General features: G+C 44.5%; 1 long non-coding RNA gene across 1 annotated transcript; it reads right to left on the bottom strand.

Moving 5' to 3' along the window:
- Positions 1 to 3,790: 3,790 nt before the first annotated feature.
- On the bottom strand, positions 3,791 to 16,943 carry LOC146889910 (uncharacterized). The gene is made up of 3 exons (XR_014999436.2): positions 16,808 to 16,943; positions 12,178 to 12,713; positions 3,791 to 5,095 (listed from the first exon to the last, which is right to left on the bottom strand). It is a non-coding gene; the product is annotated as an uncharacterized LOC146889910 (long non-coding RNA).
- Positions 16,944 to 18,752: the final 1,809 nt, after the last annotated feature.

The raw sequence follows: 18,752 nt of genomic DNA, 5'->3' as shown, positions 1-18,752 counted from the left end.
CTAGGTGGTGATGGGAGATTTTTTCAGCTGCTATGGTTTCTGACTCCCACGTAAAGAGGTCGTTGTCAACAGGTCTGTCAGGTCAGTTTACACAGCTCTTGACCCATCCCTGGGTTTAATTAAGCAGGAAGACATAAGCATTGGCTTGAGTCAGCACATAGACATTGTCCTGCACACAGTCAGCAGACACTGACCTTCTGGCCTAGTGAGAACATGAACAAAATATTTCACCTTTGTCCCCCTCTCCTCTTCTGGTCCCTGATGGGTAGCTTCTGGTCATCCTGTTCACATGATTTGTGTGGTTCTTAGCTCTTTCTGGCTTTCAAGGACACTGGATATAACTTGGTTGCTATATGGCAGCTCAGGACATTAATGCCTGTCGTGTGGTAAATGGCCTGGGGACTGTGGTTAGAGTGTCCCCAAGGTGAGTTCTTAGAAAGCAGGGACTAATAAAGACCCTTTGTCCCTTTGCTCCTCCCAGATTCCCCTTCATATTTCTGTCTTAAGCTCTCCAGCTCAGGGGAAGGAAGACAGCAATGGAACCTTTAAGGAGCTGCTCAGAAACACAGGTGTGGAGACTTCAGAGAAAACCACAATGGTTAGTTTCTGGGTATGAGAACTTCTTCTCTCTCTGGGAGGCAATAGAGACAGGCAAAGAAACAGTGGCTGTATCCTTCCAACCCTTACTCCTAGGGACAAAGCGAAAATGTGCATGTATCACAAATAGCACATTTGCATGCACGCACACACACACACAGACACACCATTGCATATCACACATTTAGAAATATTACAATACTACATGCTACCTATACTCACACAGCACATTCACACCACACACACACACACACATATACATGTCACATGAGTACCATGTATCAGGAAGCCAACTTCCACCACATACATTACACCACATACCATTCCAACACATGTGCACACTTTGTGGATATTAGGCACACTACCAAGCATATATGACATACACACAAACAAACTATCACATGCACAACACAGTGCATGCACTACATATATCCATATACATACCATGTACTCCTACTTCATGCTACATATACATCAAACACAGAACATATGCCATGTACACCACACCACACACACAAGCCACATTGTGCACAGACACACGTGGGCTTAATTTTAGGCAACCTCACTCCTAGCTCAGGATATACCCTTGGAAGAAAGCACAGGGGTGTTTAGTTCCTTCTAAGTGGGGGGGGGGGGACTGGATCGGTATGCAATGGATTTATAAAGTGACTCAGCGCACAGGAGTGTATGCACTTGTGAGACCGCATATTAAAAAAGTAATAAAAATATTACTTTTGTATATACATGAAAGTAATGTGGGAAGCAGAGGATAAACGGAGGGAAAGATATTGAGCCCTTGGGTAGGAGGGAAGCCTCTTGCTGGAGTCACCATGCTGTTGAGCACCAGGTCAGTGTAACTGATGTCCTTAGACTGGGCAATAGGAAGGTGCCTGGAATAAATGGACTCGTGGTTCACCTGCGCCCTCTGTTCTAAGGCACCCTTCATTCGCACGGATCCTCCAGAGAAAAACCAAAGCAATGCCACATTGTTTCTGGCATTAAGGTGACAGACTGGACCTAGGGAGTCTTTTAAAAGCACAGCCCAGGTATGTAGTGTTAGCACTGGGAGTACTTGAGTCTGTACTCAGATACTGAAAGCCTGCCTTTGTATAATTTGTGGGTGACTATGGTCTCTGTGTGATGCTTCCTTCCAAAAGGGAAGGAAAGTTGAACTCCACCTACCCACCATTGGTGATAGCTGGTGTATTCCTTTGCTTCTGCTACCACAGCAAAATATCCCAGACCAAGATCTGCATGTTGCCAGGGTTACTACTGCCTTTGGCTCCCTGTGTATGGCTGTGTCCTGGTCTCTTATAAGACCTCCAGTTGTAATGGATTAGGCCATACTATAACATTCTCATCTTAACTGTACATGTTGAACAACATTTCTCCAAATATGGTGGTATGCTGTGGTACCAAGGATGAGGATTTAGGTTTATGCACTTGGAAAGGGGTGACCCAAGTCAGCTTAGACTTGGAACCTTCCTCCATTTTCATCAAAGGAGAAACTCTGAGTTTGAGAGGTATTTTTTTTGTCCCTACAAATGCCAAGAAGCCACTTCCTATTGAGGCTACTGTTTCTTGAAGGGATATCCCGAATGCATCCCTTGGGGTTTTATTAAGAGTAACAAATCCCTCTGAAGTGTTCGGCCTTAAATGGAATGTCTATATCACAACTTGTACCTCACAGGCATGGGGAATATATGGGGGGGAGGGAAGAATTTTAAGAGATAGTGGTTGAGGAGGAGTATTGTGATGTAGTGGTTTCTGGATGTGACGTGATCAGTGTCCTCATGAAATCACAGCAACCATGACTACCTACGTAAGGCCTGCACCAGATCAAGCCAGTGAACATACTGCTTGGATGGGAGGGAGGCTCACGGGGCTCCATCATTTGCTGAGGGAGTCTTGACAGTTGGTGGCTGCTGGAGAAGGAAGAGTCAGTTTATCTTTAGGGGTGTGGTCCTTGCAGCTCCTCTACACCCCTGTGGATAGCTCCACACATGTGTGTGTATTGGCCTTACCCTGCTATTTAAAAGGGAGGGTAGTGAAGCTGGGAGTTGGGAGGAAGATGCATGCGTGAGGATCTAGGAGGAGCTGTAAAGGGTTGGGGATCTATATGATACGCATACATTGCATACATGTTGGAAATTACCAGGCATTACTTGGTTTCACAGTGTGGCCCTAGGCTGATTGACAGTGAGTAGACAGAGTGCTTGTCCATTGCTTCTGTTATTCTTCCTGGATTGGACAGGTTAGCTGGAGGATTGGGGGTGAATTATTCTGACAATGTTGCAAACTGTGCATGTCTTGACACTGGTGTGCTCACCGAGCCCCCCAGACTGTTCCAAGCCTATGACCCTGGATTCCTTCCCAGTAGACTGGATGAGAAGCTTCCTATGAATTCAGCCCTACTACCAGTGCTCAGAGCACTTTGGGAATTCCTGGAAAGCCATACTGCAGAATAATTTGCATGCCAGCATATTTTCAGACAGTAGCTTTTAGAAACTGCCAGTCACTGTGGAGCCAAAATTGGGTGAATAATGAGGAACTGAACTGAGCGATGCTGCAGTAGACACAGAGACGCTTCTACTCAGAGAGCCACCATGCTTGTCTTTGTACGGAGATGGGAATCAGTCCCTGAAGTGTGTTCCAAGAGGTTTGGTTAAGGGTTTCAGAAACGGAATCATCGACTCACAGTAATGGCATAACCTCTCAAAGGTCACACACTCATTGTATGGTGTTTACTTCTTATAAACCAGCTTTCATTCTATTTTTTTTCTAATAAAGAGTAACTAGTATTTCCCGAACAACTGCTCTAGGTCCAGGAATGCACTCAGCCACAAAGAAGTGGACTGTAGTTGTCTTGGCCTCTGTCCAATAGACACATAACAACTGACCTGTGCGTGCAGGGCCACAGATGTCCCATAAACATACTCCTCTGTGGAGCTGAGAGTGGGCAAGGGTGGGTGCCTTTAGCTTCCTTTCTTCCTTTGGAGTTGAACAAGAACCACACAAAGGTAGGAGGGAAGACAGTTCAGTGTATAATGAGATAAGCCATATGCACCCCTCGACAGCAGCCTTTTCAGACATAGATATTTCTACTTTCTACTTTCTAGTCTGCTGAAACTCGGAGTTTACAGTACAGCTTGAATCGATTTTCCATTATAACAACAAATGCATGACACTGAGACACATCAGAGAGGTTTATTGTCTCACAGATTTGGGGTGCTGGAAGCCCAAACAGTGCGGTATAGATGGTGGCAAGGGATTCCTGGTAGACCAAGTATAGGGGTGTGATATTTGTATCTAGCCTGTGATCAGGCCTCCTTTCACAGATCCTGGCAGACACTTGACTTACATATTTGCTTGGGAACATCAGCCCCAAACTTGCCATCTCATCTGGAAAGTGAGTCTATACCAAAGGGGTGCCACATCCCATTCCCTGCTGGCTCCCCTGCTTTCTGTCTTGGAATCAGAGAACTTGGCTTTAGGCTCTTGCTGGAGTCCTCTCCCTATCCTAAAAAGCCATGAGAAGTAGCCTCGTCTTCCTCTTCTGCTATATGGGCTGTGACCTTCTTCAGAGACCTCGCCTTATCTGTCCCTAGTGTTGGGCCTGAAAACTCACCAGATCCCCCACCACGCTGCTACTCCTCTGTCTGTTGGTCCACGGCGTTAATAACTCTTCCCAAACTCCCTTATCCCTAGTAATTGACCTCAAAGTCCTCTGGTACCACTGACCTCATCCATGGGCCATTTGGTAAGACAGAAATTTGGTAAGGCCAGACCCACAGAGCAGAGAGTTGCCTTGCTATGTGTGACAGTACGTTCCTGAGAATTAGCTAGAGTCCCACAACGGTTACATTAGGCCATTCCAAAGGCATCTCCCTTGATGGTCTCCTAGCAGTCTCCACCATCTTAAAGATTTCACTGTTTCCCAATATCCCCAAAGCTTCACATATATGAAGAAATCTTCATTGGAGCACCCTTAAGTCATAACCACAAAGGTGCATTCAGATGTCAGGCAAGAGAGACACGGCCAGTATTGCAGGTTCTTGGTGTGTAGTCACAGCCATTTGCATACTCCATTCCTCATTCATCAGAGCACATGGTCCATAGGGGAGGGACCTGAACCAGCAACTTCACTGTTGACTCTGGGAATTCCAACGCCAGGCAAGACAATAGCCTAGGGCTGAAACTCTGAGAAGCTCCCTTTGAAGACATCTCCTCAGGGTTGTGACTGGGATCAAGAGGAGCCGGCTGCTTTGTAGTATGTCCTAAGTCCTTTAAGTACACACTGCCCAGAATATACATATCTTCTCAGTCCTCGATCTTTGTCCCAGGCTTGCGTGAAGCTTTGTGCAGCAGGAAAATAGGAAGCATTCTGAGTGCCCAGCAGGAGGAGGAGCTTAAATTAGTCCTTGATGGATCATAGTCTGTGCCATCACACTGCCAGGACATCATGTTGACGGAGAGCCTTTAGGTACCAGCGTGGTGACTGGAAAAAGACAGGTTACAGGAGAACAATACTATTTGATTCCAATCATATCGAGGCACAAAGTGTAAATAAACAAACCTTAAAATACCGATTTATTTATGTGTGGAGTATTGATGTCCACATAATCTATGAATTCTTATATAAACAATGAAATAGATTTAATTATTTGAAAACACCAAATGAATCTCTGGATAATTTTTGGAAGGCAAAATACAAATACATCTATCCAACCTTCGCCTCCCCATTGCATCTCTACTGCTCCCTAGCTAGATTTTACCCCAGAGGAAGAGCCACAGCCTCTGAACAAATCTGACACTGCCTGAGGCTCTCCTGGTCCTCCCTGTAGCTAGTCCTGGCCCTATAGAATTCATCCACTTAGGGGATGCTTACCCAGCAAATGTTCTATTCCAGGCACAGCTCTGGGCATACCCTCTATCTCTGTCTTCACTCACTCCTATCTTCTCCACTCTTTGCTAAGCAGCATCTCTCTTCCCTTGGGAGGTGCAGCCTCCCATCATCCTTGGGGCACGGAGAATAGAGAGAAGGGCTCAAGCTAAAAGTGGTTGAGCTCCCGATATAACCACGTGACGATGTCATAGGACAGAAAACAGTCTCAGGAAAGTGCCAGCTGGCTAATTTTATATCAGAATAAAAACAACAACAAAAACAAACCAAACGCCAGACAGCATCAGCTTACAGAGTGAAAAGGGTTGTGCCAGCTCAGGGTTTAAATTCCTTCAAGTCAGTGAGCAGGCAGACCATTCCTTTCAGGCCTCTGTCAGATGGTGATGACTCAGAGGACCAGGGTCTCACTGTCCTTTCGGCGGCAGATACTCCAGTGACCGAGAGACCACCTACTGGGTACCAACCCTTCAAGGTTCCACTACCTCCCAGATATGCCACACTGGGACAAAACCTTCAACATTTGAGCTCTTGGGGAGACATTTAAAATCTAAACTGAAACAAAAATGCTGACTAACTTCTTTAGGGTCACTGTGGTGCTTTAAATGATAAATGTCACCCAAAGGCTCATGTATGTGAGCCTTTTGTCACCAGTTAGTGGCACTTTTTGGAGAGGTTATGGGGAGGTGCGGCTTTGTTGGAGGAAGCGCATCCCTGGGAGGGGGCTTGGGAAGTTTACGGCCATTCTTCACCTCCACTTCATTCTCTGCTTCATGTTTGTGGCTGAGGCTGTGTTCTCTCAGCTTTCTGTTCCTGCTGCCATGCCTCCCTGCTGCAATAGACTCTCATCCCGAGAGAACTGTAAGCCAAAATAAACTCTGTCTTCCATAAATGACTTTGGTCGTGGTGTCTTATCTAGGCAACAGACCTGTAACTAATACAGCCAAATAGCAATGAAAGGGCAGAGCACAGCCCAAGGCAAACATTCCCCATGGCGCCATCGTACCACTTTAAATGAGCATACAAGTTCAAGGTCTTTATCCTGTGTCCAGGTTTTAGTTGCCTCCAATTCAATAAAACATCCAGACATAGGCGCCCACCAGAATTTCTAGACCCGTTGACTTTAAGGATTACAGTGGTTGGGGGTTCGAACAATTTCTCTTTTCTACAGAAACGGAACACTGGTAGGAGACACCTACACTTTGCTTTCTCCATCTTTCACTGGATCTCATCTGTCAGTTGTATCTTATGACATTTCAGAGATCATCTCCACACATGGGATCCCTGAGCTGGGGTGGGGGGACGTGGAGACCTACTACTGTGTTTAGATACAGCTGGACGATTGGCTGCCATCTTATTTCTCACAGGTCTCCTTTTCTTTCTCCTTCATTGTCTCAAGTTCTTTCCCACTGAACTTTCTCTTCTCCAGGGGAATATTCTTCTGACTGGTCTGACACATCCCTCTTCCCATGGCTGACCTTGAATAGTGGCCTTCCCTGATTCTTGTCTAAAGAGGTCACCATTCCTCCTGCTACCATAGCTAGGATTCCCTTGTCTTCTGTGCGTTAATTTGGGAGCGTAACCCCCAGCCCTCGCATCCATCCCAGCCCCCTAGGCCTGAGTGTTGTGTTGGTCTGGACTCCAAATCCCAGCATGCCAGGTCCTGACCCCTCCCTGGGGGGTCAGAACCACTCCCACAGGGTATTTAAGTGAGCTCCCAAAGGAGAAACACATGGCCTCTTTCATCTCCCCCCTGTGGTGGTCGCATTAGAGGCCTCCTGGTTTCCCCTTGGGGTCACTCAAGAGCACAGGAATCCCATTAAACCTGGATATATTTTAATTTGGCTTGTTGTGATTTGGCTTGATTGGGATTTTTGCGTCGGCAGAGAACTTGCATTTAAAAAAAAATCCTAACACTGTGTATTTTCATGTCATCTACCATCACTGGCAATTACCTGATTTAGGTATTGTTTTGTATATTTACATATTTACTGTGTGTCTCTCCCCCGTGACTCTGTAAGCCTTGTGGTTGTTTTGGTCCCTGCAGTGACACACCTGCAAAAAGCCCTCATGAAGGTTTTGGAGTGAGAAGCTGGTGTTCAGAGGAAACATATAACTTTGTGAAGTTACATCCTCTAGTGGGAGATGATGTGGCCTGCGGCAAAGAGATGAACTTAGATCAAAATACTATTGTCCTTTGGGGTATCTAGATATCTCTATTTCCTCCACACTGTCTCCCACCTCTTCAGGGCTCTGACTCTGAACCCATTCTAACTGCAGGACCAGTTTTCTCTATAAACATAAAGGCAAAGTCACCCTGGCTTCCAGAGTTTGGTTTTCCAAATGGGCATTGGCCTCCTCTCAATACAATGAGCCACTGAGTTTCATCTCTTTAACTTGGTAGAGACTTGACCGCCCCCCTGATGGGAAGACTGCTCAGATTTCCCGGTTCCACAGCAGTCCCTTCCATTGCACAAGTCCAGCCGATTGCTTGTCAGGATGACACGAGAAGGAACTGAAGTCAGAGCATGACCCAGTTACAATGTTTGTGTGCTGTCCCATGGAGAAAACCAAAGCCCGAATCCGATAACAGAGGCGCGGGCGATCAGGAGATAGAAACTGACCTGAATTCTGAATAGCAAGCAGAGAGAAGGAAGCAGGAGAGCAAACTGGCACTCTTCCAAAACCTGCTCATTGTGTGAATTCCTGGAAGCTGTTTGACACCGAGAAGCAGGCTCACCCAAGGGATTACATCACAGAGCTTTGTAGAGGCGGTAATGCAAACCCACCCAGCAGCTTGGCTTCTGAGGTCAGGGCCAGCCTCACTGGGTCAAGCTGTCTCTGTTTTCCTGCTGCTATTATTGGTTCTGGTGCCTGTTAAACTCTATGAAGACATCAAAAGTTAAATGGAGGTCTTCATCCTTCAACATGCTTCTAAACAGCAACAGCAGCTTGAGACTCACCCAACGTCGTTAGCTTCATGGATTGACTAGCTTCTCTCTCAGTGCAATGGCTTTCAACATTCTAGTGGCCTTGCTTAGGTGTCTGTTCACATCTCAAGGGACAGGAAGCATAAGATATTTTGAGGGATTGAATTGGATTGTGTGAGGGAAAGGCAGGAAATGGCTTACTGGGTTCTACCAGCTTGCTTCAGGCAGGACAAACACAGCTGGAAAAAAAGCCAGAGAGAGCCAAGCCAAGTGGCTCATGCCTGTAATCCCAGCTCTTCAGAGTTTGAGGCAGAAGGACTTCAGCAAGTCCAAGTACAGCTTGGACTACACTGTGAGTCCCAGGTAAGCCTAGGCTACAGAATGAGAACTTGTTTCAAAGTGAAAGCAAAAATAAATAAATAAAAAGCATATATAGTCACTTTCTCCCCAGAAAGACACAGTCTTCATATAAAAACACAGGGGGCTTACAAGGACTGAGATCCATAGCTAAGGCTCTTCTCTGCACGAAAAAATATGTACCTGAAGTATGAAAGAAGGGATCATGGCATTTAATGGCTGCAATACTCATCTCTGCCTCAGGGACAGAACAACACAGAGGGACCCACCCAACACACACACATAACACTGAGTCATGGAGCTCATTGGTCTGAAACACCGGACTGAAATATCAAGATCTCTTAGTTAACACACCTGAGTATTCTTAAACCTCATACAGGCCCTTGTTATGATTTATATGCTGTCATAAATCCACATTGAGGCTTACTTCACTTCCAGGATCTACAAGAGCAAGACCATTCTAAAAATGCCCTGTAAATTATCGTTGACCATCTGTCAGCTGCAGAGATTAGAGGTCTGAAGGGGGTATTGACTTAGCACTGGAGAGTTACTGTGAATGATAAGATGTGAAAATAGGGCAACAGAGCAAACGTGGAGGGAGTTCCAGGCTCCCGATAAGATCCAGGGCAATACCACCTCTCTAGACCTTTGTTCTTCACATATAAAGTTCACCCCTTGAGCTCAGCCTCGTTAACCCTATGAAGAACAACAACATCACCTATACAATTAGATATTGTGTATGTGATACAGAGAGGACCTATATAGAGCATCTATTTCATTGAAAAAAATGTCATTAAGACTGAAAAACACCAGATGGGCAGTGGTGGCACATACCTTTAATCCCAGCACTTGGGAGGCAGAGGCAGGCAGATCTCTGTGAGTTTGAGGCCAGCCTGGTCAAGAGAGCAAGTACAAGGACAGCCAAGGCTACACAGAGAAAGCTTGTCTCAAATAATAATAATAATAATAATAATAATAATAATAATAATAATAATAATAATAGTGAGAAACAGATAACCGACACTTATTCAAAGCATGTCTGCAGCTGTGGCTCAGTGGTAGAACTCTTGCCTGACATGCCCAAAGCCCTAGATTCAAGTCCCATGACTGGAGTCAATTAATTCATTAACCTTCAAAGATGTATGTGTCAGGCCCTGACTATAAGCCTTCTCACACAGGTTTTTTAATTTGTAACAATCTAATGATGAAGGCAGCATTATAATCCCCTTTTGTTTCTTTGGTATCATGGGTTGCTTTCAAACACGCGTGGAAAACCAAGGTTTAGAAAGTGCTTGCATTTGCCCAAAGCACTGAAGGTGGAGATTGGAAGTAGGCCGAGTATTAGGTATTAGCATTTAGTTCCTCATGAGGGCTGCCTTTTGAGAAGTGGCTTGCTTGGTAGCCTCTGTCACTGGTCACAACAAACCCTGCTGGTAGGAACGCACACCAAGTCTTAGTCTGTGCAGCCGCAGCTTCATGGACCTATCCCACAGGAGGCATTTCTTACAGGCCAGTTGGCCAATGTCTTGGGGCTCACTCTAAGTCATACACAACCTCCATCCACTTGAGACCTGGAGAACAAACTCCGCTCAGACATCACTCGGTGACTGAGCTGATGGCTGACCTTCAGCGCACAATATTAGAGCATACCAGTGTTCTGACCTCGTGTTTGCTCACGATCAAGGGCTACACGTCTCTGAGATAGGACTGAAAATGTTTAAAGAGATTAGATACCGCTGAATTTAACAGCACGTGGGTGGGGAAGAGGAGAAACTCCCCGGCTTCTCTTTGCCGTGGTCGAGGTAGCAGACACAGCTTCATGCTCTTTGGCTATAGCAACCTGCGTCGCCCTTTGCAGAGATCACTACTCAGCTAAAGCTCGATCCACAACTTTGCCGTTGGAAAGAATTTTATAATGTTCCAGAATGAACAAGAGCTGGAGTTTATCAAAGGGTTTTAACTATAGACTTAGGTATGAGGATTAATAGAAAAGGGGAAGACTAGGTTTCTCCCTACGGTGTGGGTGTGGGCTTCTGCAGCTAGGGGCACACGTCAGTGTATTTACAGTGGCTGTACCTATCATTTTGGTGAGTTCTTAAGCTATCATCTTCAAAAGATTTTTAACTTATTTAAATGAGAACATGGAGGGGCTCCCGAAGGGCACCTGACAGGATTACAATTGATCAGGCAAAAATCTATAGCACTGGGAAGGATATCTTTCTGTAAAGAAAAAATAAGTTTGTTTCTGAGGTCTTAAGAAAATATATGGGAAAGGGATAAAGCCCTACCCAAAGCTGTAAATACCCACGCCTTACCCGGCTTATTGCTAGTTTAGCGTTCTTATATGAAAATGTTTCTGCAGAGAAATATGTGGTCTCCATGTTGTCAGTCTTCACAGAAAATATTTAGTGAGCTGCAATTCTGAATGATCAGCTTGATCCCACTAGACTTGAGAGTGAGGGACACCTTTCCCCCTAATGTACCTGTATTTTTCTCTGTCTTTTTTTCTTCTGCTCCAGATCCCCACCCAGAAACCAGCTGATTTGGTGGAGGTGAAGTCAAGATGGAGCTACTGAGCGTTATTAAAACAAAGGTAACGACTCTCGGAGATGGGCTGAGGTTACAGCCCTTTCGACAATTTGTTTACTCATGGGACGCTTTCTGAGTTCTGTGCTCAGTTCTGTGGAGACCAAGGTGTGTGTGAGAAGCTGACTACGCTCTTTGCAGACGTCAGCTCTCAGCACCCTCGCAAGTGTCTCCAGGAAATCCTGCAAGTTCTGCTATGCTTTTTTCTTTCTTTGGAACCAGAACACCAAATTCAAGTAAAATCCCCTTTCTTCTTATTTGAGTCACATACACTCAGAACCTGTTTCCCCTTATGTAGCCCAAGAGTGGTCTCTTCAACCTCTGTGTCTCGATCCTAGGATTAAATTAAAGCCCTCGTGGGTAAGTCATTCTTATAAGTTCACACAAAGGACCACAAATTCATTGGGCATATTTTTGGCCTCCATGATCAAAATTCCCTTCTCTTCCCATACTACAAGATTTTACTCCACAGCTTTCCAGACATGCCTGTGCATTTAAAATAGTTGATTCCTTAAAAATGTACCAATGCCTTTGTTTTTAAAACAAGACATATTCCATTATGATGGGTTTTTCAAGTTGTGAAGCTTGAGAATTTCTAAGTCATCTGTGGCTTTGCGTGCTTTAAATTAAACAGTGAGGGGATCCTCTCACCGAAAAGGAAGTTTCAGACTAGGCTGAGATCAAGGAGATGAATGTCCCATATCTTCATCAGTTCAAGAAGCAAGTAAGGCCACCTCAGGACTCTGCAAAAGGCCTCTGGTTGCTCCAACAGAAGCAAATTTGTGAGACAGCGCCAGAGTTTCTTACCTTTCTTGATAAACTAGACAGCCCTCAATGTGTCACCGAGATTGACTCAGTTCTGGGTGATACCAAGAATGGGCACGGAGCACGTCCTTCTGTATGTGAGAAGCCCCGTGTCAGGTAGGCTTGGTTTAATTGACTCTGCATTGCGTCAGTCAGTGTGGAGATGTGGATATTCGCTGATGGTCAAAGCAAGCCGCTGCTGGCCTCTATTCCCACTCCCTTGATCCTCCTCTAACCCCCCCTTTCCCGCTTCTGTTCAGTTATCTCCTGCCCATCCTTCTTTGACGACCCACAGTCTACGTTCATTAAATATCCACTAGTCTTTCAGATGCGAAGGTAAGGATTCCTCTCAACCAAGAAGCCCCAGATTAATGTCCAGAGAAGCAGCCTTCCTTCATTCTGCAGAGGCAGGGGAGTAGCCACAGTGTCTCAGAATTTCTAGACTTGCCAGATACACCACTGACAGGTCTGGACTGCAAGATCCATGTGGTTTTCAGGAATCTCCACATTTGACACACTTCCCAAGGGATTCAAGTGACCTAATAAGTTGAGAAATAGATGTAATCTATTTATTATTATAATAAATAATCTTTATTATTTTGACATTGTCACTTATATATTTGTATCTCTCCAAGCAAACAATACTGTTGAACTATTGGTTCAATGATGACTAGAAAGCATTAGACATAAAAGAGTAGTAAGATCCTCATCCATGGGAAATGGAGAACGGACTCTGGGAGACACCTCAGACTTTCACTAGATCTTTTAACCAGAAAGGCACTTTGGAGGAACTCAGAACCATGAGGATAGATTTTTTCAATGTTGACTTTGTAAAAATAGAGAGAAGATTGGCATCCAAGAGTCTCCTGCCTTCTTTATTTGAAAACACAATTGAGAAAGCTAGAACAGAATTAAGTTTTGTAAAGATAACTGCTTCCACATGACAGGTATCTGACACATGATACGCTCTCAGGGAAACAGAGTGAATGAGTGTCACATTCAGTAGCGGGAACAGCTGAAGCATCTTCTCTGGCCCTCTGTTTCCCTCTCCCTGTCTGTGTGATGTTGAGAAGACAATAAATGGAATTCTAAGACTTGGGTGGAGACTCTGACTGGACATTCATGGTGAGATGTTTGGCTGCTGGAGTGTGATTATCTGCAGGGCATGGGCTGTCTGGGAGGTGCTTGCTGTAGCTTAACTTTCTGCTATACTTATCATATAGTATGTGGTGTTCCTATCTGTGGGGCATTCACCGTTCAGAGAATATACGTGTGTGTGTGTGTGTGTGTGTGTGTGTGTGTGTGTGTGTGTGTGATGTCCAGCTGAAACAATTTAATCAGAGACCTACAGCCTGTCCTAAGAGTTGAAGAGAGGTGAGGTATGGCTGCATTTCTCTTCTTAGATTGTCTAGTTTTCTACCCTACGGAACACAATTGTCATCTATTTATTTTCATTTCTTTCGGGAACAAATTGGCACCAAAGTTCTGCAAAATACAAACGTGTATTGACTCTAGCGTCTCAACATATGCATGCTTGGTACGCAAGAGAATTGGAGAATGAACTGTAAGAGGAGTCAGTTATGCCTCTAATCCCAGCGTGAGGGAGGCTGAGCATGCTAGCTTCAGGCCAGGCTGAACTACACAGTGGGTCCCCGGTATTCCTTCATTATAACTGGGCTCGAAACCATATGAGCAAACTAGCAACCCTCCAAACAACCCCAGGGCATTTTTAGAAGACCAGGTGATAGGAGTATCCCTGGGTTCTTCCTGTATAAAACTGAATTCACTGCTTCCCATCATCTGCCAGGTCCTTCGTAGGTCAGCCTGAAAGCACTCTTAGAAGATAAGAATTTGATGTGTTCAGTGCCCTGAGACATTTGGGAAGAATCTCACATGTATAAGAAGAGAGGGAATTCATTACTGAGACTATAGATATGTTTCAAACCCATGGCTAAGGAAGTCATAAGTTCCAGGGGAGAACCCGCTGATGCTGTTAAACTGACTTCTAAGTAGTCATGTTTCTCTCCATAGATTTGTGCTGCTCCCAGTCTTGATTGGTGGAGCTTCTTATTGCCTTGATTTAATACTAAATAATAATAGTAATATTTACAGAGATTTATTACATTCAAAGAACTGAAATTCAGTAACCGTGAGTACTCAGTGGGATATAGGTCCTATGTTACCCCAATACCCAAATCAGGGGGCATCAAAGAGGGGTAGAAAGAATGTGAAAGCAAGAGCTCAGAAGAGAGGGATGTGAAATGCTTTTGTGAGTGTAACATGCCTGTGGCATACATGAACTCCCAGCCTCCGGGATTGCCTGCAGAGAATGAAGCCAGTTAAGAATTCTAGCAAAGGTGCTGCAAAGATGGCGCTGTTGTTTAGAAAACCTCTTTCTCTTGCAGAGGACAGAGTGCCAGTTCCCAGCAGCCACACAGAGGCTTGGAGCCTCCCATAACTTCAGCCCAGGGGCTGTGATGCCCTCTTCTAATCTCTGAGGGCAGCAGGCATGTGAGTGGTGCCCACACATACACGCAGCAAAGCATTCTAACTAAATGTAAAGAAAGGAATTCTAGCGTGGAGGGAGGAGGGGCTTCTGAGGCCCCACCCCTAGCCGAGGAGCTTGTCCTTAGTTGATGACTGGTAGAGGAGCAAAATCGCTCTTTGGGAGACATCATCTCTGGTAGGCTGACCATTTCCCAGTGGATGATCAACTACCATGTATACAGATAGGTATCACCGACTGGAGTCAGTTGATTAAAAAGGGTTCAATGAGAAAATAAGTAAATAAATAATTGCAAAGGAGGGCGCTGAAGCTGAGAAAGGATGTTCTTGAGGGAAGGTGGGAAAGGAGGGGCATGGGGTGCGTGGATATGACCAAGACAATCGTACACACGTTTGAAAATGCTGAAGAATAAGTGAAAATATTATTAAAAGCAATGACAGCGAACGAAGGCCTGCTTTCAAAATGCAAATGTGGAAAGTTAAGCAGGCAGTGCAAAGAAAGCAAGCTGCTTTAGCAGGAAACACGAGTGGCTTTGTTTGCTTTTCTCACAGTACACACGGCGAGCTCCCATGGCCACATGGCAAGCTGTGCGCGAGTTATTACCCGTTCACTTTTCCGTTTGCCGACACACTCAGCAAACGTGTGTTCAGAAGGGGCAGAGTTCAGCTGGCTCTCTCACCTGCACATTTGAGTGTCTGAGTGCCTGACTTGCTTGTCACTAAAGTTTTATCTTCTGCAAAGGAGCGGTTTTCTAGTTTTTCAGCTTAGTATCGCACAAGGTCAGACGCTACGATTTTGGCTGGTACACAGCAGGTCTCGTGGTAACACACCTGCCTTTGCTCTCCAGAGTCCCTGAACGACTCCAGTGCCCCTAGCATGAAGTCCCCATGCCCCTTGTCATTTGCTCCACCCAAGTGTAGTTCTTCAACATGTCTGGGTGACGAGTAGAACATGGACGTTACAGGTGAGCCTGCTAAATCCTGGTGAATTGGTGTAATGAGATGCTAACGACAAAGCTATGAGATACAGGCAGCTCAAGTCCGACACACACTAGCTCTGAGACCTTCACCAAGTTTTCTAAGCTTTCTGAGAAGGTGATAATAGCTGCTTTGCAGAATTATCTCGAAGGTAAAAGGAGATAAGTGATGAAGACTGGTCTAAAAGTGAACCAAGATTTGGTCTTGAGTCTCCATTGGAATGGCACGAACCTTCTTCTCACACATCTAACTTCTACTAAACCTCCCACAGTGCAGCTCCCATAAGCCATTCTTGACACTGACCTTGAAAGGCTCAAATGCACCTGCTCTCTCAGATGGACTCTTACCATCCATATCACATTTTATCATTTATTGAAGGCCATTATATTCTTGTAACCCCAACTGACAAGTAAACATCTTATTAATTTATTTTTTTGCCTGAAGCTGGGTTAAAAAAAAAAAAGCTGACTGTCCATGTGATATAGTGTGCAAAAAGGGAAGAATAAATGAAATGAAGTGAGCTAGTGAATATAAAGAGAAATAATAAACACACCAAGGGCTAATGAGCGCAAGTTCACATACACATTACTCTAAGAGGAAGTTTACTGGGCTAGGGAGATGGCTCAGAGGTTAAGAGTATTTGCTGCTCTTTCAGGGAATCTGAATTCAATTTCCAGAAACCATTTTGGGCAGTTCACAACTGCCTGTGACTTTAGCTCCTTGAACTATAATGCCCACGTCTAGCTTTCCTCGGTGAGTATACAAACACATCCACATTAATAATAATAATAATAATAATAATAATAATAATAATAATAAAATAAAGAATATTTAACAAAAACAAGACTAGGAATGCATAATACAATAGTATAGCACTTGTCTAGTATAAGGCCTTGGGTTCCATGCAGTTCCATGCAGTACATCACACACACACACATACACACACACACACACATACACACACACATACACACACATACACACACACACACACACACAAGCACTCATGTACTCATGCACACACACGAGTTTAATAAAAATGATCCTGTAGTGAGGACAATGACCCAGACTACATAAAGATTATATAAACTAGTAAGGAAAAATCAGTCATGACACGGACACAGGGGAGAAACCCGCACCTAGTACTCACTGGGATACAGTTGATGACTTCTTGTGGAAGCCGCCTTGGTATTTTGGTACTTTTCTAAGGAGCTGTTGAGATCTTGTTATGGTTTTCATTTTTCAGATAAGGAGGTAGAGGCCCAAAGAAGCTCTCGTGACTTGCCCAAGGCTGTATAACCTGAATGATCAGGAATTACAGCCAAGTCTAGCTCTGTTTGGTGTTGACTCTTTGCTGATTCTCCAACTTGATAAACCTTTCTGTACGGGAGAACAAAAAATTCTTCTCTCTCTTTGTAGAAGAGGGCCCACAGATGTCTTGTGACTCTAAATGAGGCTTCACAAGTTCAAGGCCAACCTGAGCTATACAGTAAGACTCTGTTTCCTGTCAGCAAATCTTTTTAAATATTTCTATTTTTTCTTTAAGGCCCCCATCTGTTTAGATTATTTATTTGTCAGAGGTGAAGTTCAGTTGGAGGGAGTTAGGTACACCTCAAAGAGGTGTGCGACCCAGGCTGTCCTCTCTGCTCACAAGCTAGCGTGAGGTTATCATACCTTTACTACCACTTCTTTATGATTTTATTGAGCTATACATTTTTCTCTGCTCCTTTCCCTTCCCCTCCCCTCCCCTCCCCTTTAACCCTCTTTCTTGGTTTCCATGCTCCCAATTTACTCAGGAGACCCTGTCTTTTTCTACTCCCCATGTAGATTAGATCCATGTATGTCTCTCTTAGGGTCCTCATTGTTGTCTAGGTTCTCTGGAATTGTGATTTGTAGGCTGGTTTTCTTTGCTTTCTGTCTAAAGACCAAAGGATGCTCAATAATACCACAAGGACATGTGGTCAACTCTGTTCATAGCAGCATTGTTTGTCATAGCCAGAACCTGGCAACAACCTAAATGCCCCTTGACTGAAGAATGGATAAGGAGAGTGTGAGACATTTACACAATGGAATACTACACAGCACACAAAAATAATGACGTCTTGAAATTTGCCGGCAAATGGATGGATCTAGAAAACATCATATTGAGTGAGGTAGCCCAGACCCAGAAAGACAAATATCATATATACTCACTCATAATTGATTTTATTACCATTTATTCTCTCCTTGAATGGGAGCTGGTATAGGACCACGGTAATAAGCTCAAGAGAAAGCCAAAATAATGCTTTCTTCTACATGCTGTTTATGTTAGGGATCTGTCACAATGAACACCATTGACTAATATCAACATTTATCTATACCTTGTAACCCAAAGAGATTCTAGCACTCACTACTGGAGGCTTCCTATGCTCAGCCGCATTGAGTCTCCCTCTAATGTAGGGGACTCTGGCTGTATCTGCAGGAAGAAGGTTGAGCGACTAAAGTGTTTCTTGCATTGCCTTATATTGTTTGAGCGGTCAGGACTGGATGGCCGAGATGGGAAAGGTAGGGTTGTCAAGGAGGGAAATGAGATACATAATTAGTGGCAGTTATGGTGCATTAAAAGGAGGTCATTTGGAGTTCTAAACTTTGGGATGCTAACCGTGAAGCCCCTACTAGCTCTGCTTGTCTTCCTCTATGACGGAAAGTTTCTGCCTCATCAGAAACAGACCAGACCAAAAGACAGGGTTATGAGTGCTGAAGCTGTCTCTCAGAATGGCATTCTGCATCTCCACATAGCTCAGTAGCACCCCACCCCCCAGATCTGTTCTTGCCTTGAATTGCCTTTTGTGCTGTAAAAGCCAAATGAGAGGCTTTTAAATGATTTCCGTTGCCTAGGAAAGAGGGATAGTATCCAGAGCAACAAAATCATCAAATTTTATTATGTGCTAGCTAGTGCTATATATTTCAAAGTTTTGCTTTAAAGGGTATCATTTAGACAACTGGGGCTGCTTTTGATTGGCTCCCAAGTTTCTATTGTCAAAACATATTACCGGGAAAGTACAATACGCTGGAAAATTACAAGGAACAGCTCCGCAGCCCTATTTGGACTTTAT

This window comes from Myodes glareolus, chromosome 24, assembly GCF_982192425.1.
Source record: "Myodes glareolus chromosome 24, mMyoGla1.1, whole genome shotgun sequence".
Lineage (NCBI taxonomy): Eukaryota > Metazoa > Chordata > Mammalia > Rodentia > Cricetidae > Myodes > Myodes glareolus.
Note: the sequence above shows the minus strand (reverse complement) of the source record. Positions and strands in the feature narration are given on the sequence as shown.